Raw genomic sequence first — 6105 nt, forward strand, 5'->3', positions numbered from 1 at the left:
AACGCAACTGTAACTGTCACCAACGTAACTTCACGCAAAACGTTCATTTATGGGCTGCTGAAGCAAGAGTTTTGCAGCTGCATAATTACCACAGGGCTTTTCCAGTGTTCTGGGGGAGCATGGGGGCATGGATTCATCACCAGGCTGATTGTCCTCCCTGAGGTCCTCGTCCTCCTCCTCATCCTCCTCTTCTGCCTCCCCTCTCTCCTGAGGTGGATCGGGGCTCCCATCTGGCATTTGTTGTCCTCTCCTGGTAGCTAGGTTATGCAACATTCAGCACACCACAATGACCTCAGCAATCTGCTCAGAGTGGTATTGTAGATTGCATCCTGAGTGGTCCAGGCATCTGAAGCACTGCTTCAGAATTCCAATTGTCTTTGCAACGATATTGCGTGTAGCTATATGGCTTCCATTGTAGCGCTTCTTGGCTTCTGTCTGGGGCTTACGCAAGGGGGGTCATGAGCCAGCTGGCAAGACCATCTCCTTTATCCCCTAACATCCAACCGCGACCTTGTAGCTGACTCTTAAACAGGTCGGAGACAGTGCTCTCACGCAAGATGTGCGCATCATGGATGCTCCCTGGAAATTTTACATTTACTGCCATGATTATTTGCTAGTGGTCAACAACTAGCTGCACATTCAGGGAGTGGAATCCCTTTTGGTTCCGAAACATCTCTGCATCCTGTAAAGATACTCGCAGGGTGATGTGCGTGCAGTCTATTGCTCCCTACATCTTGGGGACGTTTGCTATTCTCGAGAAACCCAAAGCCCTCTTAGTCTGTGCCTCCCTGGTCATAGGGAAATTTATAAAGTCCATCCTGCGTGTGTAAAGGGCTTCAGTCACCTGTTGAATGCAGCAATGTATGACGTGCTGAGAGATACAACAAATGTTGCCAGCTAACACCTGAAAGGAACCGGATGCATAGAAGGAAATGCCACAGTAACCGTAACCTCAACAGGTAGTGCGGTTCTGATGGTGCTGATAGGTTGCAGATCTCCCTTAATTAGCTGGCATATCTCACTGATGACCTCCTTTCGGAAGCGCAGCCTTCTAATGTACGTGTTATCGTACAAGTCCAGGTATGATCGCTTATCCCTGTAAATGCGTTGGGTGTAACATCTCCTCCTTTTCAGCAGCCTGCCACCTACTTGATTGGGCACAGAATGCTCTTCAATAAACCTTCTCACATCTCTATTCTGCAGCATGTGATTAGTCATTAATACTGGTTGAAAACTTACAGGCCCCATCACTATAAATCACTATAAATGTCCTTAAGTTGTCCTCAACAAATACAAATGTGATTAGATGATTGGCAAGAGTCAAAAACGCCCTTAAAATCACTCACAAATTGCTTCTCCTGACAAGCACGTCAAGCAACCTTTTGTTAAAGATCCTCCATGTTACAATATGGTATCTGTAGTGCCGAGTTAAGGTCAGGTGTATGCAGCTTTTCATCAGTGTCTTTTTGGGCCAGCGCTCATTTGGGTGAATTATGGGCGAAATGCCAAATGTAGTGCTCGGTGATAATCTGGGCCATAATCGGGCTCTAGTTTCCATTATAAACAGTATTCTCGGCTTTGCATGAGGATGACATCATATATATATATTTTTTTAAATAGGCCGGGAAATGCAGTTCCTTCCTGTATGCCGAAAGTTGCGCTGGCGATAAATGGGCGATAATCGGGCGCTAGTTTCCACTTTTCAGCAAATATGAGAGATAGCCTGAATCTCAATGCTTATATGGGCACTAAATGGGCGAGGATATGTCGAAAGTCTAGCCCAATATCCCTATTATACTACATTTTTAAGAGAACTGAGGTTTTAATGAAGAAAATATGTGTACATTATATTCTATACATATAACTGTGCATAATTATTGCAAAATAGCACTGCATTGCATATTTCTAGCAGCAGGAGAATGACTCATTGCACTATCCCCTGATTCTTCCTTTTGTGTATCCCTCCCTCCCTCCCTTATCCTCATCATTGTCAGACATGCCTTCAGCAGTGTTGGACTCATTCTTTCGAATTCACTCCACCTCTCCACCACGCTCTTTTCCTTTAAGAGCCTCCTTGCTGGAGTTCTTTGAGGATGTAATGAACAGGGTGGATAAAGGGGAACCAGTGGATGTGGTGTATTTCGACTTCCAGAAGGCATTTGACAAGGTGCCACATAAAAGGTTACTGCACAAGATAAAAGTTCATGGGGTTGGAGGTAATATATTAGCATGGATAGAGGATTGGCTAACTAACAGAGAACAGAGAGTCAGGATAAATGGTTCATTCTCTGGTTGGCAACCAGTTAACTAGTGGGGTGCTGCAGGGATCAGTGCTGGGACTCCAACTATTTACAATCTATATTCACAACTTGGAAGAAGGGATTGAGTGTAACGTAGCCAAGTTTGCTGATGATACAAAGATGGGAGGAAAAACAATGTGTGAGGAGGACACAAAAAATCTGCAAAAGGACATAGACAGGCAAAGTGAGTGGGCAAAAATTTGGCAGATGGAGTATAATGTTGGAAAGTGTGAGGTCATGGCAGAAAAAAAAAATCAAAGAGCAAGTTATTATTTAAATGGAGAAAGATTACAAAGTGCCGCATTACAGTGGGACCTGGGGGTACTTATGCATGAAAAACTAAAGGATGGTATGCAGGTACAGCAAGTGATCCGGAAGGCCAATGGTATCTTGGCCTTTATTACAAAGAGGATGGAGTATAAAAGCAGGGAAGTCTTGCTACAGCTATACAAGGTATTGGTGAGACCACACATGGAATACTGCATGCAGTTTTGATTTCCATATTTACGAAAGGATATACTTGCTTTGGATGCAGTTCAGAGAAGGTTCACTAGGTTGATTCCGGGGATGAGGGGGTTGACTTATGAGGAAAGGTTGAGTAGGTTGGGCCTCTACTCATTGGAATTGAGAAGAATGAGAGATGATCTTATCGAAACGTATAAGATTATGAGGGGGCTTGACAAAGTGGATGCAGAGAGGATATTTCCACTGATGGGGGAGACTAGAACTAGAGGGCATAATCTTAGAATAAGGGGCTGCCCCTTTAAAACAGAGATAAGGAGGAATTTCTTCTTTCAGAGGGTTGTAAATCTATGGAATTCACTGCCTCAGAGAGCTGTTGGACATGGAATAAATTTAAGACAGAAATAGACAGTTTCTTAAACAATAAGGGGATAAGGGGTAGAAACATAGAAACATAGAAAATAGGTGCAGGAGTAGGCCATTCGGCCCTTCGAGCCTGCACTACCATTCAATAAGATCATGGCTGATCATTCCTTCAGTACCCCTTTCCTGCTTTCTCTCCATACCCCTTGATCCCTTGAGCAGTAAGGGCCATATCTAACTCCCTCTTGAATATATCCAGTGAACTGGCATCAACAACTCTCTGCGGCAGAGAGGTTAACAACTCTCTAAGTGAAGAAGTTTCTCCTCATCTCAGTCCTAAATGGCCTGCCCCTTATCCTAAGACTATGTCCCCTGGTTCTGGACTTCCCCAACATCGGGAACATTCTTCCCACATCTAACCTGTCCAATCCCGTCAGAATTTTATATGTTTCTATGAGATCCCCTCTCATCCTTCTAAACTCCAGTGTATAAAGGCCCAGTTAATCCAGTCTCTCCTCATATGTCAGTCCAGCCATCCCTGGAATCAGTCTAGTGAACCTTCGCTGCACTCCCTCAATAGCAAGAATGTCCTTCCTCAGATTAGGAGATCAAAACTGAACACAATATTCCAGGTGGGGCCTCACCAAGGCCCTGTACAACCGCAGTAAGACTTCCCTGCTCATATACTCAAATCCCCTTGCTATGAAGGCCAACATACCATTTGCCTTCTTCACCGCCTGCTGTACCTGCATGCCAACTTTCAAGGACTGATGAACCATGACACCCAGGTCTCGCTGCACCTCCCCTTTTCCTAATCTGCTGCCATTCAGATAGTATTCTGCCTTCGTGTTTTTGCCCCCAAAGTGGATAACCTCACATTTATCCACATTATACTGCATCTGCCATGTATTTGCCCATTCGCTTAACCTGTCCAAGTCACCCTGCAGCCTCTTAGCGTCCTCCTCACAGCTCACACCGCCACCCAGTTTAGTGTCATCTGCAAACTTGGAGTTATTACACTCAGTTCCTTCATCTAAATCATTACAATATACATCAAAGAGCTGGGGTCCCAGCACTGAGCCCTGCGGCACTCCACTAGTCACTGTCTGTCATTCTGAAAAGAACCCATTTATCCCGACTCTCTGCTTCCTGTCTGCCAATCAGTTCTCTATCCACGTCAGTATATTACCCCCAATACCATGTGCTTTGATTTTGCACACCAATCTCTTGTGTGGGACCTTGTCAAAAGCCTTTTGAAATTCCAAATACACCACATCCACTGGTTCGCCCTTCACCACTCTACTAATTACATCCTCAAAAAATTGCAGAAGATTTGTCAAGCATGATTTCCCTTTCATAAATCCATGCTGACTTGGACCAATCCTATCACTGCTTTCCAAATGTGCTGCTATTTCATCCTTAATGATTGATTCCAACATTTTCCCCACTACTGATGTAAGGCTAACCGGTCTATAATTACCCGTTTTCTCTCTCCCTCCTTTTTTAAAAAGTGGTGTGACATTAGCAACCCTCCAGTCCATAGGAACTGATCCAGAATTGATAGACTGCTGGAAAATTACCACCAATGCATCCACTATTTCTAGGGCCACTTCTTTAAGTACTCTGCGATGTAGACTATCAGACCCTGGGGATTTATCGGCCTTCAATCCCGTCAATTTCCCTAACACAATTTCCTGCCTAATAAGGATTTCTTTCAGTTCCTCCTTCTCACTAGACCCTCGGTCCCCTAGTACATCCGGAAGGTTATTTGTGTCTTCCTTTGTGAAGACAGAACCAAAGTACTTGTTCAATTGGTCTGCCATTTCTTTGTTCCCCCTTATAAATTCACCCGAATTCGACTGCAAGGGACCTACGTTTGTCTTCACTAATCTTTTTCTCTTCACATATCTATAGAAGCTTTTGCAGTCAGTTTTTATGTTTTCGGCAAGCTTCCTCTTGTACTCTATTTTCCGCTTCTTAATTAAACCCTTTGTCTTCCTCTGCTGAATTCTAAATTTCTCCCAGTCCTCTGGTTTGCTGCTTTTTCTGGCTAATTTGTATGCCTCTTCCTTGGATTTAACACTATCCTTAATTTCCCTTGTTAGCCACGGTTGAGCCACCTTCCCTGTTTTATTTTTACTCCAGACAGGGATGTACAATTGTTGAAGTTCGTCCATATGATCTTTAAAGGTTTGCCATTGCCTATCCACCGTCAACACTTTAAGTGTAATTTGCCAGTCTAATCTAGCCAATTCGCGCCTCATACCGTCAAAGTTACCTTTCCTTCAGTTCAGGACCCTAGTTTCTGAATTAACTTTGTCACTCTCCATCTTATTAAAGAATTCTACCATATTATGGTCACTCTTCCCCAAGGAGCCTCGCACAAGATTGCTAATTAGCCCCTTCTCATTACACATCACCCAGTCTAGGATGGCCAGCTCGCTGGTTGATTCCTCGACATATTGGTCTAGAAAACCATCCCTAATACAGTCTAGGAAATCCTCCTCCACTGCATTGCTACCAGTTAGATTAGCCCAATCAATATGTAGATTAAAGTCGCCCATGATTACTGCTGTACCTTTATTGCACACATCCCTTATTTCTTGTTTGATGCTGTCCCCAACCTCACTACTACTATTTGGTGGCCTGTACACAACTCTCACTAGTGTTTTCTGCCCTTTGGAATTCCTTAGCTCCACCCATACCAATTCCACATCATTCAAGCTAATGTCCTTCCTTACAATTGCTTTAATTTCCTCTTTAACCAGCAACGCCACCCAGCCTCCTTTTCCTTTCTGTCGATCCTTCCTAACTGCTGAATACCATTGGCTGTTGAGTTCCCTGCCTTGATCACCCTAGAGCCATGTCTCCGTGATGCCAATCACATCGTATCCGTTAACTGCTATCTGCGCAGTTAATTTGTCCACCTTATTCCAAATACTCCTCGCATTGAGGCACAGAGCCTTCAGGCTTGTCTTTT

Source organism: Pristiophorus japonicus, chromosome 9 (genome assembly GCF_044704955.1).
Source record: "Pristiophorus japonicus isolate sPriJap1 chromosome 9, sPriJap1.hap1, whole genome shotgun sequence".
Taxonomy (NCBI): domain Eukaryota; kingdom Metazoa; phylum Chordata; class Chondrichthyes; family Pristiophoridae; genus Pristiophorus; species Pristiophorus japonicus.